Source organism: Protopterus annectens, chromosome 8.part1, assembly GCF_019279795.1.
Source record: "Protopterus annectens isolate FY-2018-M chromosome 8.part1, PAN1.0, whole genome shotgun sequence".
NCBI lineage: Eukaryota > Metazoa > Chordata > Ceratodontiformes > Protopteridae > Protopterus > Protopterus annectens.
The window spans coordinates 208,458,801-208,485,067 of record NC_056742.1 but is presented as its reverse complement, the minus strand read 5'-3'; positions in this window follow the sequence as shown (position 1 = coordinate 208,485,067).

The window sequence follows — 26,267 nt, the reverse complement described above, 5'->3', positions numbered from 1 at the left end:
CAGCAGCTGTGATAGTCAGTTTACTTTTCTAGAAATATAGCTACATGCATGTTATAAGTAGCTGCAAACCTACCACTAAGGCATAGCACATTGTGACTGATACAGGCATTGGTATAAGCAGAACATCCAGCCTGATTGTAGCTTTTTCTTACATGGAAACATATATGGAAAATAAAAACTGATGTGCATACATAACTTATTCAAAATAAGGTCTATTGACATTAACAAGCTGCATATGACACAAATATGTATGTATGTAATAGAGCTGAAAATATTTTGCTCAGGTAATCTTTATTCTAAACATATTTGTTTCTGTATTAAATAAAGTAAGGGAGCTGCACAGTGGATAACTGCATCATAGTCAAGAAACTAAAAAAAAAAGCAAACAGAAATGAGTAATGCATACATTTCATATTATTTCTTTCCATTTTTGCCATTTGTCTAACAGTTCTCCATATATGCACAAGTCAGGAAATGCGTTATATGGACAAGTACTCCAGCTTTCAGAGGACTACCAGAATTGCAAATTATTTTTGACTTGGACATTGAATAACAAAGCACCAATAGTTAATTATATTTACATTATTAGTGGGATGGTTAATGAGCATTCTTCAAAACTGTAGCATGTACATCACCTCTTCTGTAAGTGATTTTCTTTAACTCTGTCCCAAAACTTTGAAGAGCAACATTTTGAGATGAACAAGTATACATTTTAAAAGCAGTCTTTTTTTTTCCTTCATCTGTTATATATTTTCTTATGCATAACAGTAAAACCATATCCAACAATAATACATAACTCTTCCACAGTAAGGATGATTAAATATTCAGTTATGACATCATGCATCATATTGTTTCAGTTAAAAGGCAGCTAAAAAGCATGCATGGAAAACGCTGAAGGTCACGGGAAGCAAAATAACACAATACATTCATAATATCAGCACCTGTATCCTTTACAGATCATTGCAACCATCTCTCAGGGTCACTCACTGCTCTTCAGAATCCTCAAGAGAATTTTGAAATGCTTCAGTCATGTGATTTTCGGGAAAGTGTTTTCAGTCTAGGGCAAAAGAACAATGAACCAAGCTTTTATCACACTGGTAGCAGTCCAAATGGATTCATGAAATGCACAGTTCATATTTCATTGAAGAAAACATGAAAGGTGGCAGAAATGACAATCTGTTTTATTGAATAAGGAGGATTTTACAATTACCATTTATTTTGTTCACTATTTCTTTAAGGAATCCCTTCATCATAACATAGTAAACTCGGGTTTAGTTATGGTTAAAAAAATGATGACTAAAAACGACACAGGTGAGGGCTTGTCTTCGAAGTAACCATTAAGACAGTGAACTGATTGCAGTTGTTATATTCTTTTACATTTTTTATATGTTATTACCTTGTAATGATTCAAGATTTGATTCTATAAAACAAGCACTTTGCCAAAACCATCTCCATTTTCCAACAGGAAATAAAGAAATGCAAGTCGTTAGCACTAGTGACCATAATCAAATGACTTTCACACTGATCTACACATTGCATTGTGTACAACTGTTTACTGCAACCAATTTTATTGTTTCATTTCTTATTGCTTTTATGTATAAGTGTTGCCTTTCTAAGCATGGGAAATTACATTAATAGTAGCTATGGGTTAAAACAAAAGATAAATGTAATTAAAACATATAAGTACACTAGCCCATAACATTATTTTCTGCCTTATCAAACACAGGTTAGCACAAGGCTAACTGCCTTGTGGGCCGTCTTAAGCCTAGACAATTAGCACATTTGACAATCAAACCTTGTACCTTGTGTCAGCAAGTTAAATGGATTAACCATTATGCCAGTCCCCAACCCATATATTGATTAATCACAAAATGAAAAAAAAAATGTACCCACACAGATTGTCAAAATTCATCTATTACTAGATAAACATTCTGTTCACAGAAAACAAATTATAGGCATTATTTAGTGATGACATAATCCTTAAAACAGAAATTAACCAACATTTATTAAATATTGTTTCCTGGCTTAAAAATACTTAAAAAGAGTAATAAGTCCAAACATGTCCATTGCTAGTGGAGTCTGGTTTTAATGCATTATTAAATTCTTGAATTATTAAAATTGTTTGCCATTGTGCATAGGTATCTACCAGGATATTGGTCCAACACCCTCTCTAACCACTGAGTATAATTATCTAGTTATTCAGTAAACCTGTTTGTTCCCCAAAACAAAAGGCCTACCCCCCATCTTTTCCACAGGTAAACAATTGATTGAATTAGACGCAGTAGATGACATCCACATAGAAGGAGATTTGATTTTGTAATATACTTTACTGTCCCTCAGTTTGCATGTTGATACCATCAGAGGGTGGACATGCAGTTGGCTCTAGCATGGTACATCCATACCTCTGTGTGTAGTGCACTTGTATATTCTGTCTCCAATCATGAAAGTACCGCAGGTGTGATTCCGGTTATCTAACAGAGATTCTAGTACAGAAATGGTGCATGGACACTCACATCCCGCTTCCTGACCATAGAAAACCAGGAAAATAAAGCCCCATAATTCATCTCCTCCTCAACACCTGCTCCTTCAGTCTCGTCAGACACTAGTTGAACTCAAGTTATCTGGACCACACTTACAGCTGTGTCATTCCACCTCTATTCTGCACCATAGGGGAATGCAAAACATTTTAAGTCTAACACTTGGGCTTATAGCAAATACGTTGCTAAATACCTAAGGCAATATGTTTTTCTGGCTCCCAGCAACTTAGCCTGTTTAGTTGTATCAGATTTAAAAAAAACTCAACAGCTCCTATGTATTAGCTTTTCAGCACCAGTGGCATGTTTCACCTAACATTATATATGTTCACTATCATATCATGATCAATTCCGTATGCATTTTACAATGTACATTCTTATGGACAGCTATCTCCCTCCTCTTAATTTTCTTAAAATGCATTATTATATTATTCTGGTACAAAGCTTCTGGTGTACAGTCTCCTATTTACATCCCACAATGACTAATGACATTTTAAAAACAGACAATATCTGGTTAGATAAATTCATTGAAATATGTATGCATGAAACAAAAATAGAAAAATATTACATGCTGCATAAACAGATGTAAACACGCACACACACAGACTCATACACACACACACACACACACATACACACACACACACACACACACACACACACACACACACACACACACACACACACACACACACACACAAGAAAATATAGTAATTAAGAAAACAGTTATCACAATAGCATTATGTTAAAGTCTGTGTTAAGTTACTGACACAATATGCTGTTTTCCTGTGTGATATGCAATATATTGCACGACTAAATACTGACTATTAAATCTGGAACACTTTAGTGGGTTCACTGCATTGGCTTTTTATGTATTTAGATTTGTGGATATATGTAGTTTTGTGTTCACAAAGCTGCTTGGTTACTTTTTTTATCATTCATTCATTCATTCATTCATTCATTCATTCATTCATTCATTCAGTCTTTGATTACAAGCCAAAGGCTATCCCAGCATCCAGTGGGTACAAGGCAGAAAAGCAAAGCAATTAATTGCAGAGATGAAGCCATTGTAGCATAGAAGTCATACACACATATGAAACATACAAATGAATAGGTGTACATGCTAGTGTGAAGCACAAACGTGTACATAAACATATACATACACCCATCTGCAGGTGTACATACATGTGTGTAAACACAAACTTGTGTGTGAATACACACAAACATGCACACACACACAAAACACACCCATGGGCAATTTAGAGGATATGCAGTTCACATGCAGCACATTTTGGAGTTTAAGAAAGAAAGCAACAAAGCAAGCAGTTAAAAGACCTAGGTAGAAAGATGAGCAACAGGCTCCACAAAGAAGGCAGCCCAGCTGAGAACTGAAGAATTAACAAAGAGCTGTGTGGCAATATCCTTAAAAGATGTTCCATATCATGTTAGCTATTCAGACTACACTCTTATTTTTTAATTCTTGGCATCCTTGGCAAGCTTCAAAAAGAAAAGTTTTATACATTTGATGCCTGAGAATGTGTGTGTGTGTGTGTGGGGGGGGTGTACAATCTTAAAAGTTGTATTTTTGATTTCAGGAACAGCTATTTGCCTTACTAGCTGCTGTATTGCAGCAGTAGCCTTTCAAAATATTAAGTCATGTGGAACTTGGGCCTGTGTAAAGACCATACATATTTAGTGGACAAAAAAAAATTCTAGCAAAAGATATTATGGCACATGGATTACTCAGAGAAGTACAGCTGGAGTGACACAAAGGGAGTAGTTGCCCCAGGTAAAAAGTGTTGTGGGTGCAATCAACACACACCAACTGGTCTTTAGTGCATTATTGTCTTTCACAAATGAAAGCTGGCATTGCAATTGTGGTTTGAACTGAAGTACTTTAGCACTCTATGTGGCATAAACTGTAGAAAATGCTTACTTCTGATGTAAGAAACCACCTGCTACAGTTTAAAATGACAGAAGAGCATTTGTGTCAACATTTGCAATATTGCAGGCATTAGGCTAGAGCTCCATGCAAAGTTCCAGCTCTTCAACTTAAATTTGTGAGGGGGGTGCACCAGGTTGGAGGACAGTATTGGCTGCACCTCTGATCAGACATTTAACTGCTGCCTTTTGAGGCTTTCATATCCAACAGTTCTATGTCAGTCCCCCACTTGTCATTATCACCATTGTATAGTCTGTGATCTGTTTTGCCTTTTTTTTTTACTTTACTGATCTTTTTAAATAATAAAGAGCATAATTTGTACCAGGAGCTTAAAACTCTCAACAGTTTGAGCATCCTGCCAAAGCAATAGGAGGACAAATAATATTCTGCATACCTTTAAGCCTGTTATGCAAAGCAGCCAACTCAGATTCTCTCTTCCTTTTTCTTATCCATCCTTCTGCTATTGTTTAAAAGCAAACCGTTAAGCTGCTTAAGCATTCATCAGAAATGTGGTGTTGCATAAAACAAAATAGCTTAGCAAGTCTGTTATTAAATGCAAAAAAAGGAGAGACTGTCCGAGAAATTAAAATGGCTAATAGGCCGTATAAAATTATACCCGAAGAGTCTGTCAGTGGGCCATATATCTAATGAAAAAATAAAGTTGCTAATTCATAGTCTCATAATAACTTTGCTTCCATTTCAATATTAAAAGCAGAATAGTGACTCCTATGGAGAGATACAAGGATGCCTTAACCAGTGTTAGTATATTATACCAATTATGTATGTTAGACAGACAACACCCTGCAGGGATAAGGGCAAATCACCATTTCTTAAAATTAACTCAGTCATGGTGGCTTTAATGTTCCAGTATATATATTTTGTTATGCACATATTATGCTATATGCTTATATCCTATGTAAAATTCAATATAAACAATCAGCAGGTATTTAAGCAGAAGGAAGCCGGTGTACCTTGAGAAAAATCCTTGAGAAACTCAGGCAGAGTATAACATGAAAAATTTCATGCAATGAGTGGAGCCCATTTAAGTGTAGTAGGTAGCAGATTCACCTCACAGCATGAATTTCTCTGGTTCAATATTCAGCTGAGGTATCTTCTTTGAGTAAGCTGCATGTCCTCCCTGTGTTTGGGTATTTTTTCTTTGGGTGCTTTGATTTCCACCCACATTCCAAAGACATGCAGTAGGTGGACTGGAGACTATAAAATGGCCATAAGCATGAGTGTGTGCGCGTGCGTATGCGTGTGTGTGTGTGTGTGTGTGTGTGTGTGTGTGTGTGCACGTGCATGTGTGCGTGCGTGTGTGTTTGCGTGTGAGTTTGTGTGGTATGGACAGCCATGGTAGGTGTACATTGGCTCTCGATGATGGTCACGGTTTATGTGACACCCTGACCCTGGATGGATGGATGGACTGGGGGCTGCAAATGAATTTAATTCTTGAGGATGTGCTAGAAACATTAAATGATAAAGTGGAGATATGTCATAAACTATTGACATGCACATCACTGAGCATGCTGATATACACAGGGTATAATGCCAGCGCATTTGTTTCCACACCGAGTGATGAATCAGTGTAAAGTTATTTTGCAAGGTCAAAAACAATTTTCTTTGAATTTCTAAGTCAGTAGAAGACATAGTGAAGGTCAACAAAGCTAATGTTCTCTGTGTTGCAGCACATTTTTTTTTTGTTACTTGTCTTGCTGAGGTAGCTAGTCAGAATCTACTTTCTTTCTTGACAAAGGGGATGTTTTTATGGTGATAATTGCAGTTTAACACTGCTATAAAAACTGTTTACTCCATTACATGGCTCATTTCCAAGGCTATCTTTAGTAGTGGCATATAAATGATAGCATTTGCTGCAGGTGATAGAGCTTAAGAGGCATATTCAAGGCATATATGCAAAGTACACCACAATGTAAGCTTTTAAAAATTGATTTATTTTGTGTATAAGACATTGTTCAATATAATTATAAAAATCCATCTCATATTTATCATGGACTTTTATTTACATGAAGTATTAAATGTTTTTAAATATCTTATACTTACCATAGTTTTTTTATTAAGTTATGCATTTTTGTTAAATGGGCAGTTGTCACAGTTTGCTTGCATTTTAAGTTCATAATTTTAGGATATTTGCACTGTATGCATGCTTTTATTCATTACATTGCTTGCTCATGTTTTCAAGTATTGAAAATGTATGTTGTCCAGAAACTTGCACTAATATGTGGAGGTTGCCAGACTGTTTATGTCTATGTTTAATTCCAAAGATCCTAGTTATGTGTATCAGATGATGGCCAATGAAACTATACTCTGACCAATTGACCAAGGTTATAGAGGCAGTATGGCTCAGATGAATAATGAGAGTGACCATACAGATACATTTTTATTTGACAATATTCTCTTTAGAAATATCCCAGTGTTGCTGGTGCATGACAGTGTCTAGGGAAGCTGTCTATGGGTAGGCTGATCATGTCAGTAATGCAGAAAAGGCTCAAAATGCTTTCATAATCATTATCCTCATAATGGTGTGGCTACATCAATAAGTACTTATTTTAATACCAAACCCCATAATTAGATCCTGGTGTTTCATAGATGTGTACTAGACTATCTAACACTAGGGCCTTTTTATGCCGAGATATGCATCCCAAATCTCTGACAAGATCTGGTACCGTTGATAAGTGCAAGCATGGGCTAGAGAGATAAAATATTTAAAATCAGGGGCTTGGGACATGAAACATTTACAAGAAGGGGCTTGGGAGAAAACAATTTACAGGCTGCCGGGGTCCATCAGAGACAGAGGTGCCAAATCAGAGATGAATTTTCTGTCCCCCATGCAGTTATCCAAGTTACACTTGAATTGAGCCTGTTCCAGGGAAGTGATAGTCTCTGGGATACATACCTGTTTCTCCAGCAAGTCCTGTTTATATAACAAGCAATGTTTAAGTCTTTAGTACTGGTAATTCTGGTTCTGTTTGTTTTGTGGATATGCAGGAGGTCTATCTGAGTGGGGTTTGACAATGCTCTGTATGCCAGACATAGATCTCCCTCTCAAAAACCTGTAGGAGACAGAATACAGGGATAGGGCTTTGAGGTGGCCTGCATAGGACATTTTACTTATGCCCTGTATTCTTTTAGTGAGGAAGCTCTGTGGATGTTCCATTTGTTGGATATGCTTGGTTAGGTACATACCAAAGGGGGCATTGTACACAATGATAGGTCTGATGATTGCCGAATACAGTGAAACAATGTCATATTTATATACAAAGCAGAGCATCAGCTATCTACATATTATTAAAGAAGTAAAGCTATGTATAGGTATAATGCCTCTATACACACACACACACATATACATATATATATATATATATATATATATATATATATATATATATATATATATATATATATATATATATATATATATATATATATATATATATATATATATATATATATATATATATATATATATAAAATATAGAATTATTGAACCATCTGGATACTTGACATGTTATCCAGAAAGTGAGTACAAGGGCAGCATTCCTGATGCATGTGTGTGCAGATGCTCTGCTTAACTTATGGGCAAAATTATTGTGGTACCTTTAGGCAGCAGTTTTACAGGTTCATAGGTAGGTACTAGGCTACTGGCCCAAGGGCCTATACAAGCCTAGCCAAAAAGGTACCTTGGCTTTCGCCACCCAAGAAAATTATTTTCCTGTGCCCCTGTCAAGCAGAACCACAGAAGTGATCCCCGTGGTGAATTTCCTATTAACCAACCAATCATCAAGATTTTTCTTGAAGAGTGCTAATGAGGAGCTCTGTTTGACATAGATAGGTAGTCTGTTCCAGAGTATGGGAAGTCTCTGGGACAGGAATCTATCCCTCCAGCATGTTATGTTTATTGTGGTGACAAGGTTTAGGTCCCTAGAGCCTGTAGCTCGGAGGAATTGGGATTTATTTAAGTGGAGCATGTCCAACAGCTTTGGGTTTGACATAGCTTTGTATGTTAGGCAGAGATCACCTCTGAGTAGGCAATATGCAATGGAGTAAAGCTGGAGTTTTTTGAGTCGTCCCGCATAAGGCATCTTTTTTAGGCCCATAATCCTCTTTGTGAGGTATTTTTGCGGCCTTTCCAGTTGTTGTAGATGTCTTGTGAGGTACATACCAAAAGGGGCATTGTACTCTATAATGGGTCTAATGAGTGATGAGTAGAGGGGAACAATGACCTCTTTTTTTCTGGATGAGAAACCTTTTGTGATGAGGTGTGCCACATAGAAGGATTTCCTGACAACTGTGGCGATGTGATTATCAAAGGAGAGACTACTGTCCACCTGTGTCCCAAGGTCTCTTATCACACTTTCGGTGTTAAGTAGACTACCTCCTATGTGATAGTTCATGGTTACAGAGTTTTTACCAAAGGGGATGACAATGCATTTTTTGTCATTGTGCCTGAGTCCATGGCTTTGACACCAGGCATCTGTCTCAGTGACGCCCTTTGGTAGGATGTCCACATCATTAGGAGTTTCAATTATGGCTCCTAGTTTGCAGTCATCTGTGAATTTAGTTAGCCAAAGACCTTCTGTGTTAGCCTGTACTTCAGAGAAGTAGATGCCAAACAGGAGAGGACCCAGGACTGAACCCTGTGGTACTCCACTTGTCACTGGTCTGAAGTCTGATTTGGAGTCTGCTACTTTCACAGTGTGGGTTCTGTCAGTAAGCCAGTTGGCAACCCATCTTGTGACATAGGGATATATATATATACCTAGTTTAGTGAGTTTATCTATAATTCCAGAGTGGGTGATGGTGTCAAACACTTTGGTGAGATCTAGATAGGCTGTGTGAATCACCTTACCCTCATCTATGGCTTTGGTGACTGCTTCAAAGAAGTCTATCAGGTTTCGGAGACATGATCTGCCTTTTTTCAACCTGAACTGTATGGGGTTCAGAGTTTGGAGATCTCCAATGTCTTTGTTTATGAGTTCCATGATGATACATTTGATGGCCTTGCAGACCAAGCTCGTCAGGCTAATGGGGTGATAGTTCCCAGGGTCTGTTGAGGCTCCCCCTTTGTGGAGTGGGATAACCATCGCAGTGCACCATTCAATGTGCACAAAACCTGAGGTGAGGCTATGACTTGAACATGGTACTTAGGTGGGGTGCCAGTTCATTCTTTAGTTCGTGTAGAAGGTATCCTGGGATGTTGTCAGGTTCCACAGATGCTGTGTTGTTGGCTTTGGAGAGTGAGGTTTTTACCTGTGCAGCTGTGATTAAAGGAACTTTGCATTCTTCCAGTATAAAGATGGGGCCTTTAGGGGGTGAGAGGGGGGGTAAAGTTAGCACTGAACCTATCTGTCAGGATGTTGGCAATATCAGTTGGTTCTGTATGTTTAGTGTCATTGTGCTGTAACTCAGAGCAGATATGAGTGTTGCTATTGAGATTCTTGACATAGCTATAGAATACTTTATGGTTGTCTTTAGAATCAGTGGTGATTTTGTTTTCATAACTAGCTTTGGAGGATTTTATGAGGGATCTCAACTTCTTACTGAGGATGACGTGGGATTTTACTCTTTTTTGCAACAGTTTTTTTCTTCTGTTGTAGAGTTTGTTTATGGCAGAAGACCATCAAACTGTCTTCCTTTTTTTGCAAGATAACATCTTGATTCTGTTAGGGATAGCACAATCCATGCAATCGTGTAAGTGCTTATAAAGTGCATTTGTGTAGGATTCAGCAGTCGTACCTCTATTGTCCATCTGTATGGGTGTCATGAAGTTTGCCACTTCTGTCATAAGAAGCGTGAAGTTGGCTTTGGAGAAATATTTTATGTTTGTTTTCCTAATGGGGGTTGGGAGCGGGATGTGGATGTCTAGGGTGATTAGCTTGTGGTCAGATCTGACCAATGAGGAGCTGACCTCTGGTGTGGAACACCGGTCGCCCATGTTGGTCTTGACCAGGTCTAGGATATAGCTGCCCCTGGTGGGGGTGTGGATAAGTTGATCCAAGGTGTTGGAATTGATGATTTCCAGAAAATGTTGAGCAAAAGAGTCGGTACACAAGTAGTTTTCCCAGTTAATAGTGGGGTAGTTGAAATCACCCATTATTAGGGTGTTAGGTTGTACCTTAATATTTTCCAGTGTATCAAGAAATGAGGAGTGGGAATTCTGGGGCTTGGTGTGGGGGTCTGTAGCAAGCTACAATCTGGATTGCGGTTTTGCCCAGAGTTAGTTGAACTTGGATAATCTTGGATGCATTATGCTGAGCAACTAGTTTGGAGGTGTGGATATCCTTAATGAATATGGACATGCCTCCACCTTTAGTGTTTCGGTCTGCGTTTGGTGGCCAAAAGGTGTGGTATAAATTATAGCCTGGTAATGCAGGTGTGCTCTCTGGAGCTTTGAACCAGGTCTCTGTCACTGCACAGATGTTGATGTTCTCCATTTTAAGGAGTGCCTCGAGAGAGTGCATTTTGAGATTTAGACTTCTAGCATTGAGTAGCATTACCCTCAGATTTTGCTTGCTTGTACCTGTTACAGTGGTGAATTTGTCATTTGAACCTTCCCTAAAAAAGACACTATAGGGGTGGCAAGAGCTTTTGCCAGTATCCAGAATCCCAACGGTGACAGGTGCAGGCCATCTCTGGCAAAGCAGCATGATCTGTCAGTCATGTCATCCCAGGCAGACAGATACTGGATCCCATTAGAATGACACCAGAAGCTTAGCCAATTGTTAAAAATCAATAATTTTGTCCTTGTACTGTGGTATCATTCTGGATGATGGCAGGATGCTACTCAGGGCTAGGGTCATACCTGCCTGGGCTACAAGATAGGAGAGCTCCTACATGTCTCTTTTCATGTAGTCCAGGGAGGTACGTCTCAGGTCATTCACACCAACATGGACAATGACAGAGTCATATTTGTACCTGTGGAGTGACCTGAGTGCGTGTGTTATGTGGCGGATCCTGGCACTCGACAGGCAGCTGACAGTAACTTTCTCCTTGTTTAGCCTGGTGAGTGTAACTTTTACTTAAGTAAAGGTGTGTACCTCTGTCATACTATAGTTATTCCCTGTAAGACATGTAAATCTAACATGTATGCAGCAATGAAAAAGTCACAACTACTGATAATCTGTAGAAATATATACTCATGATCAGAATACCAGTGTGTGCATGTACCCCACACACACAAAGATATGAACCCCTACCTATACAGGGCCATACTCTTGCATATCGCTAACATATAACAAATTTATTGAAGATGGACTGAATGCAATTATAATTACTAAATGAAAAGAAATAATATGGGACTCTGTACCTATAAAACCTCTCTATTTGTTGCAGTTACAGATGTACACAGTTCCAGCTCCACTATTGCTTGCAGAGCTAGAAGAAAAAAATATCATTATGTTATGTGTCTGTAATAAACAAATTTATAAATCAGGCAACCAATGTGACAGTGCAGACAAGACAGATACTGATAGCACCTTTTGGGTGCCTTTACTATGATCTCTTCTTCACACCAACTTAAATGGTCAGTAGGTTGCCTCATCCAATCAGTGTAGCGATGCATGAACTTGGCCTTCAGGGTCTTGGTGCAACAGTGGCATCAGACCTTGCTCTAGCAAGACTGTTCTAGGCATTTATTTTATACTGGGGACCTACATAACAGTCACCAGTCAGGCACCCTTAATGGTTCTTAAACAGCAGATAAACAAAAGTAAGATATTTTTTGCTGCACCACAGGTGAACCCTGACACAATCCATTCCCACGGACGTAATGTCCATTCTCAAGGCTGAATTCTAGAAAACTATGACAGGCTTCTGACACTCATGCCTGTTTATTTTTTTGGTACATGACATGCAACACAGGGCATCATGATAGTGCATCCTTTTGTGATATGATCATTATGTGATGCACAAAATGTTGGTGTGGCAGGGTGGTGCTTAGGTGTAAATGATTGCATTAAATGACTTTAACAGGGGTGTACTGCCTAATATGAGGGTGTTTTTGCTCTTTAGTGCCTCTGTTTGGATGCAACAGCATCACAGTTTTCCAACATCCACAAAACAGTCATTGAACCACCCAGGCTCTTCATACCTACTGGCGTGATAACTGTGTTGCTAAAAGACTTGAGTTTATATGACACAACATTTGGCAGAAACTATGAGTCACTTCATACTGTGGAAGACTACAGGCAGGCCATCTGTCAGGCTTGTGGAGATCAAAGAGAGAGTTGCTTTACGAGGTAACTGTATACTTCAGTAGTTTTGTTTGCTGCATTCCCATAAATCATTTGCTTAAAACTGCATTTCTACTTTAATTTTTGAAATGTCTGTTAATGTTTTGACTAAAAGATGCATTCATAATGTGTTTCAGACAAAAGAATGTCACTATTGCGCTACACCAATAGTCAGCTCCTCCCTGGTTAGATCTGACCAAAAACTAATCATCTTGGAAATCCACCCCCCCCCCAAAGGTAACCACCATGAAAAACTTCTCCAAAGCTAACTTTAGGCTACTAAAAACAGAGGTGGCTAACTTCATGGCACCCATGCAAATGGGGAATAGTTGTATGACTGCCGAATCATGAACCAATGCACTGTATGAACATGCACACAAGTGCATGGATTTCGCCATACCCAATAGAACCAAGACGCTCTCCTCCAAAAAAAGGAAGCCAATCTGGTGATCCCCTGCCATAAACAAACTCTACAACAGAAGGAAGAAACTGATGTGGAATAAGGTGAAGTCCCAAGACTGGAAGAATTCCATTATCAGCCTCAGCAAAAAGTTGAGATCCCTCAGCAAATCCTCTAAAGCTAGCTATGAAAACAGAATTGCAGCAGATAATAAAGACAACAACAAGGCTTCTATAGTTATGTAAAGAATCTCTACTGCAATACCCAGATTTGCTCTGATCTGCTACACAATGGTACCTCCTATACTGAGCCAACAGATATTGCCAATATAATGGCCGACAAATTCAGTGCCAACTTTGCCCCCCCCCCCCACAAAGGACCAATCACAGTACCAGTAGCTTGCCAGGCACCTAGTATTACAGCTGCACTGCTTAAAACAGCACTGTCCAAGGCCAGGAATACAGCTTCTATGGGACCTGACAATATCCCTGGGAACTATTGCCCCATTAGACTGACGAGTCTGATATGCAAAGCTATGAAACTCATCATCATGGACCTAATAAACAAGGATATATGGAATCTCCAGACTCTGGATCTCACACAGTTTGATTTTGCGAAGGGTAGATCATGCCCGCTCAACCTGGTTGACTTCTTTGAGTCAGTCACCAGAGTTGTGGATGAAGGCAGGGTGGGTAATACAGTCTACCTTGATCTGGCCAAGGTCTTTGATACTATTCCCCACTCAGGAATCATAGAAAAACTCAATCATCATCAAGGCATCAATCCCTATTATCACTAGGCGAGTTGCAAACTGACTCACAGATAGAACCCACAGTGGTGAAAGTAACTGACTCCAAGTCAGACTGCTGACCAGTCACTTGTGGAGTCCCACAGGGTTCAGTCCTGGGTTCTCTCCTGTTTAGTATCTACTTCTCTGAAGCCCAGGCCAACATGAAGGGAATCTGGCTGACAAAGTTTGCAGATGATTGCAAGTTAGGAGCTATTATTAACTCCCCATGTGAAGTTGACATACTGCAGAAAGGCTAACTGAGACCAATGACTGGTGTCAGAATCATGGCCTTAAGCTCAATGCCAAAAATGTGTCTTCACTGTCAACTCAGTTCCCATGAATTACCACATTGATGGTAGTCCATTGAACACAGAAGGCATTATAAGTGATCTGGGAACACAGGCTGACAGCAACCTCTAGTTTGACCACCACATTGCCACTGTAGTCAGAAAGTCCTTCTATGTGGCACATCTCATTACTAAGGGTTTTGCATCCAGGAAAGAGGAGGTCATTGTCTCCCTCTACTCTTTCCTCATTAGGCCATTCATCGAGTACAATGCCCCATTTAGCATGCACCTCACTAGACATCTGCAGCAACTGGAAAGACCAAAAAAGTACCTCACAAAGATGATCCTAGGCCTTAAACAGTTATACTATATGGAAAGACTCAAAAAACTCCAGCTATTCTCTGTCTCATATTGCCTACTTAGAGGCGATCTATGCTTGACTTACAAAGCAATGTCTGACTCAGCTCTGTTAGAAATCCTACATTTAAAAAAAATCCCAATCCCTCCACACCACACGCTCCAGAGACCTCAACCTCATTACCACGATCAACAGAACATGCTGGAGGGACATGTTCACAACCCAGAGACTGCCCATGCTATGGAATAGACTTCCCATGCATGTCAAACAGAGCAACTCACTGGCCCTCTTGAAGAGAAATCTTGATGAGTGGATGGGAAATAGAAAATTAACCCTGGAGATCACTCCAGTGGCTCTACTCGATAGAGGCACTGGGAACTAATGTTTCTTGGCACAATGCTAGGGTAATCTTATGGGCTAGGCTTGTAAAGGCTCCAGGGCCATTAGCTTAGTACACACCTATGGACCTATGAAAAGTGCCTCTGAAGGGTCCATGTCCATAAGCAGTTCTGCAATACTGATACCCACCAAATAGCTTATTTTACTAATTTACTTTTTTTATATTTTACCTGGCCATGTTTAATCATGGTAGTAATGCAACCATATGGATACCAGTTCTACAGTAGTTATGTTGCATTTTTTTTGACAGGTATGACATTAGCATACTAATTCCACTCCTGTACTTTATAGCAGACCTATGCTGAACTGGCAGTGTCTGTAGACATTTTCTTTGTTGAAAAAGGGAGTAAGTGAGGGAGTGATAGAGAGTGAGAAGGTAAGGTCCTATTCATGTGTATAATACTGCTGTATATAGCAGAATGATAAAGCACAAGTGAACAGCATATGTGTACAGGAAAAAGTGTTATGGCCCACATATATATTTTTTATCTGCTTGATGTTAACTGCATTGCAGCTTGCAATATATTCCTCCCACATAAAAGATAATCGCAGTGCATTCTGCATCAACATTCATGTAAAACATAGATACATATATCCATGTACCTTCTTGACACAAATCTACAGTAAAAATTCACATTTTTCTCCTTCTTAAGGAGTAATCTGCAGTGAAGGTGAAGTACGTCTTCCTTAACCAGGTTCTGTCTGTATCTGCAGCTGGTGCACCTGTTTGTATATCTATAGTCATAACAGCCATTTATTATTTCAGCCGGTTTACTATCAAAATTTCAACATTTTTGAAAATAATTACTTACTCAAAAAATATCGTTGAAATTAATAACATCAACCAATTAAAATAATGAAAAATAAAAAGGTCAACAATTTGAATTCGAATTGTTGACATTTTTCGAACTTACCTGAACATCCGGTGATGTTCAACACAAGTTTTGTAGGGGGGAAAGCCCCCCTGCACTTCCCATGTGGGGGGCTGTGCCCCCCTCACCCCCTTCTACTTATATATTACAACTCAAAAATGGACTACAGTGAGGAAAAGGGCAAAGTTCCACCTTAGTGCAACCTCCGATCAATATGTCGATCTCGCACAGCGAATGCACACTAGCATTTGCTGTTGCAGGTTTGACATATTTTGAATTGCCGTTATGAGACTTTGACAAACTGCCTTTCAACAATCAAAGTTTGCATAACGACATATGAAATTTTGATTGTAAACCATTTCAGCCATGTGTTGTCAAACTCATGTCATCTGGAAGGTCAGTCAGTGGAACTCATGGCACAAATTGTAGTCAGCTGCATATTATGGTAGCAGACCATTTTTTGATAGTGACAGCTGCTGGTGTGACATGGCAACTGTTCAATATCACTTTTTTGAGAGGAACTTCTGCACAAGAGGTAAACAAACACTGTTTGTTTATGCAAATGTGTGTGTGCTACAGGTCATGGAGAGAAATTAGTGACACATACCTGCAGCACACAGGGATCACATATGCGCTGTTTGTTATGATGGGTATATGATAACTACTGGTGTGCTTATCTTCACATACATTTTCTTTTTTCTTACTCAGCAGGATGCCAAGGAAAGCATACAAGGAAATGCAAGTTTCCATATGTAGTGAATGACATCTTGCTGCAGGCTGTAAATCTTTGTGGCTGGCAGATGATTGACCATGAGAAAGCTGACCATCCCTTTCATGGGAGTGCCTGTCAGGATGTGGTAAATGACTTGAATGCTGTCAGTGACCAGGGCAGAAATTATGAGCAAGTCAGACACAAGGCCACCTTAATTTGTGCTTCCAATGCTTATGTTGCCTGCCTCACACACAACTGAATTTGATGAGACAATGCATGGAACAAGCTACCATTATACGAGATAGAGGTGTTGCTTGCCTCTGTGCATGTGAGTTCTGAGATTAAAGGAGGTCACACAGTAGTCCTAGATATCAGAGCTGAGTCTGAGCACCCTTCAAATATCTTTTTTTTGGAGATATACTTGGTGTGTATGTCTTTCATAAACAGGTGATCATATGCTGAGTAACTGTGTTGTATTTTAGGAATGTTAATGTTTCTGAGTAAAAGACCATCTGTACAAGTTAAGAAAGCTGGAAACTGTAGTATTCATTTCTTCACTGGAATTCAAGTAATGCTAATGGGTCTTATTTATTCTGGGTGTTTTCCTTTGGTGTCTTCACAGGTGATATTTTATCAGTCTCTTCCACCATGGATGTACCATTTCTTGATGGCAGTTGCATTTTGGCATGGTCAGGAATCACAGTGCCAGTGTTAGATACAGGCTATGTGGATTTCAGATCCCATGCCGGTCAGTAAATATGACCGCTGTGCCTGTGCAACACACCCCAGACACACAAGGGCACAGAAGGACGGTAAGTCACAGAAAGGTCTACCTAGAAAAGCATGTCTCCTCCGCAGTGCTGTCCCTATTGGTTGCTACAAGCTCCAATGAGCATGAGGAAGATGAGTGGACTTATTGCCAGTGGTTGTACATATCATGGAAACTACCCCCCCCCCCCCCATGCTGGCTGTCTGAAAGACTTCATCTCAGTGAATGTGCATTATCATAATACAGGGACAAGCTAACAACACCTCAGTCCTTGCTGTGATGGTAAATTTTTTACAGTGATTTGTGATGACATGAGGGACTGCACATCCCATGTGTGTTATATTATGGATATCTTCCATTGGCAGCTTGCTTAACCCAAGTCTCCTTGTACACTCATGCAACATACCAGACACACTTCCTCTAGCCTGTTCACCTCTGTATCCATTGATAAGGGCCACCATGGAAGGAGGAGACCATGGTCGACAAACATGGTGCCACAACTTCTGGTCTGTCATCCAGTGTGGTGGGAAATAGGTTAAGACATGAATGTCAATGATGGCATGGAGCTCATGCTGCAGTGATGCATGGTACTGGTTTATTCCTCACACTCATTCAACATTTCTTCCTCTAGACAAGGGTTCAATAGTGCCTATCTTCCTAAAAGAAGAGGGTGATCACATTGATGGGGGTGTGCACAGTCCACACATATCTCCAGTGGGTGCCCTGGACCTGTAAGCTCTCTCCATTCTTTTGCACCATCTGCTGATACTGTGTTCATATATAGACACAAGACCCAACTCCATACACATGCACAAAAATGGTGAAAGCAACTCCTTCCTGTGCATTCCTCAGTAGAATCCTGCCAACCTCATATGTGATACCCAAAGCAATAAGTTTGCTTTCAACATACCAACATGCACACACATTTGCATGTGGATGACATTTGACCTCTGGTCCTCCACATCTATGAAAATGATAATAACTGTGCCCATATATTCTTACTTGTGTAGCCTATTTCTGATGATCAGTGTGGCCGGTCTGTACTTAAAAGAGCACAGTCTGTGTAAAGGTTTCAATTTACTGTAGACTGCTTTATTCTGACACACACAGTTATGAATCAGACACTGTCACTAAGCTGTATCCATGGCTTACTGTGCTCATTTTCATCTGACATAGTCCTACCACTCCAGCTGGCTCTTTCACAGGCTCATTGTTCAGCTCCTCCTCCTCCTCCACCACCACCTCTACTGTCTGGTATGGAACTACTTTCTGCTGAATGTGTATGTTCTTTTACAACTGAAGTCATAAAATCAGGTTAAGTAATATAGCACAGAGTAAAATATCTTACTACATGTGCCAGGGTCAGGGTGCAGGGCACCACCAGATACCTACACAAATTTAAAGCTGGCCATCAGCAGGTCAAATGCATGTTTGTTGAGGATCCAAGTTTGCAACAGGACATAATTGGCATGTACCTCACTAGACACCTGCAACAACTGGAGAGGCCACAACAGTACCTCACAAAGAGGATCCTAGGCCTTAAAGACTTGTCCTATATGGACAGACTCTAAAAACAACTATTCTCTGTCTCATATCGCCTACTTAGAGGCGATTTCTGCTTGACTTACAAAGCCATGTCCGACCCAGCTCTGTTAGAAATGCTACATCTAAAGAAATCCCAATCCTTTCATACCACGTGCTCCAGAGATCTCTACCTCATTACCAATATCAGCAGAACATGCTGGAGGGACAGGTTCGTAACACAGAAACTGCCCATGCTATGGAATAGACTTCCCATACATGTCAAACAGAGCACCTCACTGGCCCTCTTCAAGAGAAATCTTGATGAGTGGATGAGTGGATAGGAAAGAGAAAATTCACCCCCATGATCACTCCAGTGGCTCTACTCGGCACGATGTCAGGGTAATCCTATGGGCTAGGCTTGTAAAGCCTCCAGGGCCATTAGCTTAGTACATACCTATGAACATATGAACACAATCCACAGATATTATTCCATTCTGTGATATATGTGGTAGTTGTGGGTACTACCTGCATTCCCTGTAGACACAATGTGTATTATGCTATGTGCATTACAGACCACCTATCAGTTGATGGAGTAGAAACTCTTATGGTAAATATTCATTCTTCCCTATTCTCCATGTTAGACCCTTATTCCAATGTGGGTGGAGTCTGTGGTATGTTATGGAAATAGGCTAGATCATAAAAAGCCTGCATGATGTTACCTGTCTCCCCTGCTCCTGTGTCATATGTGGAAAGTACATATGCTCCCCCGCATGAAGTAGCATGAAATTGAATAACTGGTGCTGTATAGATGCCTGGGATACCCTTACCATGCCATCATTGGTAACTTAATGGTCCTTGCAATTACTCTTTTGAAAGACTTCCACAACTTAGTATCCACAGGGCTATGTATTCCGTTCCAGGCCTACAACATATCTTGACCAGCACATACATGATGACTCTATCCATAGTTTTGATGCTGTGAAGCAATGAAACATTAGGCTTGGAGAGGTAACACTGTGCCCACAAGGGTGGCAAAGTGCAACATCATGACTACTACTGGCAAGAACTGCCTGTTGCACTGCAAAGGTATATTAATGTTAAGGCTATTCCATACATCATTCTGTGATTTACCTACAAAAATTCTAGGATTTTACTCTAGTCAATGCCTTTGGAGCTAGCACCTCTAGTAAAGGTATTTATACATTTCTGAATCTTTCTCTGTCATATTATTTAACCTCATTTGCATTTATGGAGATACTCATTTAAATACTTCTGCTCATTATTATGTCATTATGGCACCATTAACTTACTATGCGGATCACAGTGTTTCTTGACCTTCCCTGCTTGTTGTGGTGTGTGTATCTGAATTATCCACACCCTGTGTTTGGTTGTTTGTGACATGAAATCACAAAAAAATGTTTCTGAATGCTAGGGATAGTCTTTCAAAACAGTGACCTGTAGTAGTACCTTGAAAACCAGATATATATTTATTTGTTTATTTAAACTTGTAAACAGTGAGGATCTGACAGTGAAAGCCTATTTTCAGAGGACCAAAGAACAAGAGTGCTGGCAGCGTAGAGAGATAAAAAACGAACTTGCCACAATTAAAATATGAATATTTTATTCCAAACGACAATACACAGGAAACCACATAAACGCTTTGTATTCCACCTTGCGTTTTCATCACACATTCATTGGACTTCATCAGATGCCATGTCTAAATTCTTTAATTGTATATATACTGCCTTTAAAAACATTGAACCAATAAAATTCCTTCATTTTATCCAAATGGACAAATGAACATGCATTTAGGCTCATGAGTATTAACCATATATTCTTCAGTTTCCACTCATAAATTTTATCATTATTAAAATCCATCAATTAAAATCTTTATTAAAAATGAATCATGTAAGTTCTTCTCAATAAATACTTCACATTAATTATCATACCAAAATAAAACCTTTGTAAATTTAAAATATTTATAAAATTTAGGAGAATCGATATTTTTTAAGGGAATGTTTATTTGTTCATTTTAAAACCTATGTTTTCTTAGGAAACAGTGCCATCTTCTGCCATACAGAAATATTACATGTATTTTGCCTTTCTTTACAATTTGGCTGACCTTAATTTTAAAAGTGGTAGTATGGACAAATAGTCGTTTAGCCCTGGGGTTTTACCTGATTCCAAAGTTACTTGCCACCATAATTCCTTATATTCTATTTTCTCTTCCCATGGGCCACCCCTAATGTCATTTTTAATTTGTTCCAGAACCAAAAAAAAGAATTTATAACCTTCACACACTTTAGAATGTTTGAATAGTGCATAACTTATTTTCCTTTAGATATATCATAAATATGTTCGTATATTCTTCTCTTTAAGGTTCTCCCTATTTTGCCCACATAAAAGGAATTACATTTGTGACAAATAGCAAGGTATACCAACCCCTTGGACTCACAATTATAATGCCTTTTACTTGTTATCCATCTTTTTCTACTTTCTAAAAAGACCTCACCCTTGTTTATAATGTATTCACATTGATTGCACCGTCCACATTTGTAGGTGCCTAGTTTCTTTCCATTTTCTCTACCCAGATTTCTTTTGTTGTTTTTATTCTTATTTTCTAAAATATCCTTTATACTACTTGAGTTTTTATAAACCACTTTAGATGTTACCCTAGGTATACCCTCCAAATCTGTGAAAGAGACAAATCTATCCCATTCTTTCTGAAAAATTACTTTTGTGCTGTAATTTATTGCGTTGTTGTTATATCCTGGTAAATAAGGAGACCACACGGTTCTAGAGTTGTAAGGCCTTTCTTTAATAAGAACCTCCAGGTGCGCACCCATGTTACATGTTCACATCTTCCCCATAGCCATACGTACACCGGAACCAACAAGTGACCAGAGAATACAGAACCAACACTACATGTTGTTAATCCCCCACAGCGCCCCTACAGCACAATAACAACATTACCTGCCCTATACTACATTCCTCCCCTCTTAAGCTGTGACATACACCTCCTTACATAAGAGAAACGAGGGAGCAAGTCAAAAAAACAATCCATCCAGTCACTTAATTTCTAAATAACCGGCTAGTTATTAACGGTTACCATGCAATCAAGTTATGTTGTCCTTCGAACCTATACATGCACTTTTAACACTGATAGTCCTTCAAGTAACTAGGTTTAACCAGTGCACGCTTAGAACGGCGCAATGGTACCACACTAGGTGACTCCGGTGTCACAGTTACCACCTCTGGTACAGGTGTGTCCATCCCTGGAAAGGTTGGGTCCTCGGGAACCTCTCCTTCCGAGTCCTGGCGGTCTTCCTCGGGCCCCAGGATCGAAGATCCTCCTGCCGCTGCGAGCCCTTCTCCCGAAACTAATGGTATTTCCGGGGCTTGCAGTTCCATGAAGTCCTTCTTCTGTTCGCTCCGCAGAATCTGGTCCACATGTCTCCTCACCAAGAAACCTCCATTCAACCTCACCTGGTACGACAGTGGATCTGTGCTCTTAACAATGAACCCTGGAATCCATTTAGGTCCATAGCTGAAGTTTCGAGTCATCACTGCATCTCCCGCAAGGAAACTTCTCTCTCTCCGTCGTCGATCATGATGTTCTTTTTGCCTCCACTGTGTCCTCTCCACCTTAGCTCGGATGTTTGGATGCACCAGATCCAATGTTGACCTTAATCTCCGTCCTTGCAACATCTCGGCAGGTGACAATCCGGTCGTAGACTGGGGTGTAATGCGGTAGTTGAATAACACCCTTGACACTTTTGCTGCCATACTTCCGTCTCCGGCCTTTGTCATCATTGCTTTAAAGGTCTGGACAGCCCTTTCAGCACAGCCATTTGAAGCCGCATGGTATGGTGCTGATGTGACGTGTACGATGCCATTTTTTTTCAGAAAACCCTTGAACTCTCCACTCATGAAACATGAAGCATTATCTGATACAATAGTCTCTGGTAGTCCTTGGCTACTGAAACTCTTCCTCAGGCATTCAATGGTAGTGGTGGAAGTGGTTGTTTTGACTGGGTAGGCATCCATCCATTTAGAATGAGCATCCATTATTATCAAAAACATTGCCCCCATAAAAGGCCCTGCATAGTCTATATGAAGTCTCTGCCAAGGTCTACTCGGCCACTCCCATGGGTGTAGTGGTGCCGCCACAGGTGAGTTGCGATGTTGTTGACAGGTGTTACATAGTTTCACAGCGACTTCAATGTCGTGGTCCAACTTGGGCCACCAGAAATAACTTCGTGCTAAGGCCTTCATTCGGGTGATGCCCACATGACCCTGGTGCAGCTGTTGTAAAAGTGCACGTCTTCCTGGGGGCGGAATTATCACTCGTGCCCCCCACAACACGCATCCATCTTGCACACTCAGCTCTGTTTTCCTCACCTCATAGGGCCGAAAAACTGGATCAGTTTGTTGTGTTGTCCAGCCTTGCTGGACCCACTGAAACACTCGAGCCAGCACCGGGTCTTTTCGTGTCCATTCGCTCAGTTCCCTCGCTGACACCAACGTGATGTCCTCCATCATCAAAACTCGGTCCTCCGTTTCCTCTTCCTTGAGATGCCCCTGTAGCGGTAGACGGCTCAGCGCGTCCGCATTGCTATGGTGTTTCCCGGGCTTATAAACAATCTCATATTCATAAGCTCTCAATGTTACAGCCCATCTCTGAATGCGGGGAGAAACCATCTGAGGCACGGCTTTCATCTCGTTGAACAGTGACAACAAGGGCTTATGATCGGTGCAAACAGTAAACTTCCTGCCATAGAGGTATTTGTGGAACCGCTTAATTCCAAAAATTACAGCCAAACCCTCTTTGTCTAGCTGGGAATAGTTTGACTCCGCTGGTGTTAAGGTTCGTGACATGAACCTGATGGGTCTTTCTTGTCCATCTGGCATACGGTGTGCCAACACGGCCCCTAACCCATAAGGAGAGGCATCACATGACAGAATTAAGTCCTTGTGACTATCGTAGTGCACCAAAACCTCTGAGGACTGCATTAGTTCCTTGGACTGCTCAAACGCTCTGTCCTGTTCCTCCTGCCACGTCCACAAGGTCTCCTTCCTTAATAGTTTATGTAAAGGAGCTAACAGCGTTGACAGATTTGGTAGGAACCTTTATAATAGTTGAGTAAGCCTAAGTAGGCCTTCAGCTCTGTAACATTTGTGGGTGCAGGTGCCTGTTGGATGGCTTTTACCTTGTTTGGCAGGGGGTGTAGGCCCGATGCATCCACCTTGTAACCCAGGAACTCTGCTTCCTTTTCCATGAAAGCACATTTACTCCGCTTCACCCGCAGACCAGCCTCTCGCAGTCGCCTCAGCACCTCGTTCAGAGTCTCCAGATGCTCGCAGTTGTTCCTACCCGTCAACAGGATGTCGTCCAAATAAACAGCCACCTTCGGAATTCCTGCCACCAGTCCCTCCATTATTCTCTGGAAAATAGCTGGACTAGAGGAAACACCAAAGGGTAAACGATTTACTTGGAACAAACCTTTGTGTGTGTTAAGGGTGACATATGACTTAGACCCTTCCTCCAGAACGACTTGTTGATATGCATGACTGAGGTCCAGTTTGCTAAACTTTTCACCTCCCGACAGCTTTTCAAATACATCCTCCACCGTTGGTATTGGATACTGCTCCAGCTTCGAAACTTGGTTCACTGTTAGCTTGTAGTCACCACATATGCGTACAGTATCATCTGGCTTTAATACTGGAACAATGGGTGCCGCCCATTCCGAAAACTTTACTGGTTCAATTATACCTTGCTTGGTGAGTCGCTCCAACTCAGTCTCCACTTTCTTCTTCATTGCGTATGGTACGGGTCTTGGTTTGTAAAATCTTGGCGTTGCGTTTTCTTTGACGTGTATCTTTGCTGGTGGACCCCTCCAGGTACCCAGTTCCTCTTTGAACACTTCTTCGTTGTTCTCCAGCACATCTTGCAAGGTCAGCACATGCTGTTCTACTTTATGGAGCTGTAGACAGCCCATTTCCAGCTCCTTTAGCCATGCCCGGCCTAACAGGTTTGGTCCATTACCTGCCACCACCATGACTGGCAACTGTTTGACTTTGTCTTTATGTGTTACAGTTACTTTTGCCATCCCTAGTGTGGGAACTGTTTCACCTGTATATGTTTTCAAAGTCACTGAACAGTCCTGCAGCTCCTGAGCTTCTTTTAGCCATAACTTCCCATACTCAGCCTTTGACAGAACTGTCACACTACATCCAGTATCCACTTCAAACTGCACCATTTTACCATTTAAGTCCAACTGGGTTGTAATGGGATTGACTCTTTCCATCCTTGCCTCTTCCATGTTAAACATAGTAAACACTTCCTCTTCTTCCCTGGTTTGTTGATCTGTACCTTCACGCATGTGGTGTGCATACTGCTGTTTTATTTTCCGGTTTCCCTTTCTGTCCGTTATGCTGCTCTTTTCCTCCCCCTTTCTCTGCTGGTCCCTAGAGGGCGTTGACCTGCACATTTTCTTCACATGGCCCTTTTTTCCGCAAGCATGACATTTTTCATTTAAGAAACGACAGTTCCGTGACAGATGTTCACCGCCACACCTGTAACAGGCATACTGACCAGACTTCCCTTGTGGTTTATGCTCCATTACCACTTTATGCACTGGCAGTGGGGTAGCACTCCTGCTCCCAACCCCCTCGATTGTTCTTGGTTGTAAATCACGAATGTCTTTATTCGCTGTCTCGATGGCCTGTGCCAGCTTCAAGGCCTTTTCAAACGACAACTCAGGTTCCGTTAACAATCTGCGTTGTATGCGGTCATCTGCAATGCCACATACGAGCCTATCACGTAGCATTTCTGTCAGTCTGTCACCATAATTACAGTGTTGCGCCAGCTCCCTCAGCACTGCAACATACTCCGTTACCGTTTCATTGGCCATTCTAGTCCTTGAATTTAACTTGAACATTTGGACTATCTCACTCGGCTTCGGGTTATAATGTGACTGAAGCAAGCTCGTCAACTCCATGAACGATTTATCCCCCGGTTTATCAGGACTCAATAAGTTCCTCATCAGACTGTACGTCTTGCTGCCCACCGAGCTCAGCAATATGGCTCGCTTCGCCCGCCCATTATCTGGTTTGCTTCAAAAAAATGTTCCAACACTTCACAATACTCCTCCCAGGTCTGTGTCCGACAGTCGTATGCAACCAGCGACCCTAACATGGAAACAGACATAACTCCGCAGCCCCAGTCTCTTCGCCGTCCGACATTAACTGCACCCGCTTTTCACTCTCAGCCGACTCTGAGGCATCCCATCCTCGTCGCCAATATGTTATATCCTGGTAAATAAGGAGACCACACGGTTCTGGAGTTGTAAGGCCTTTCTTTAATAAGAACCTCCAGGTGCGCACCCATGTTACATGTTCACATCTTCCCCATAGCCATACGTACACCGG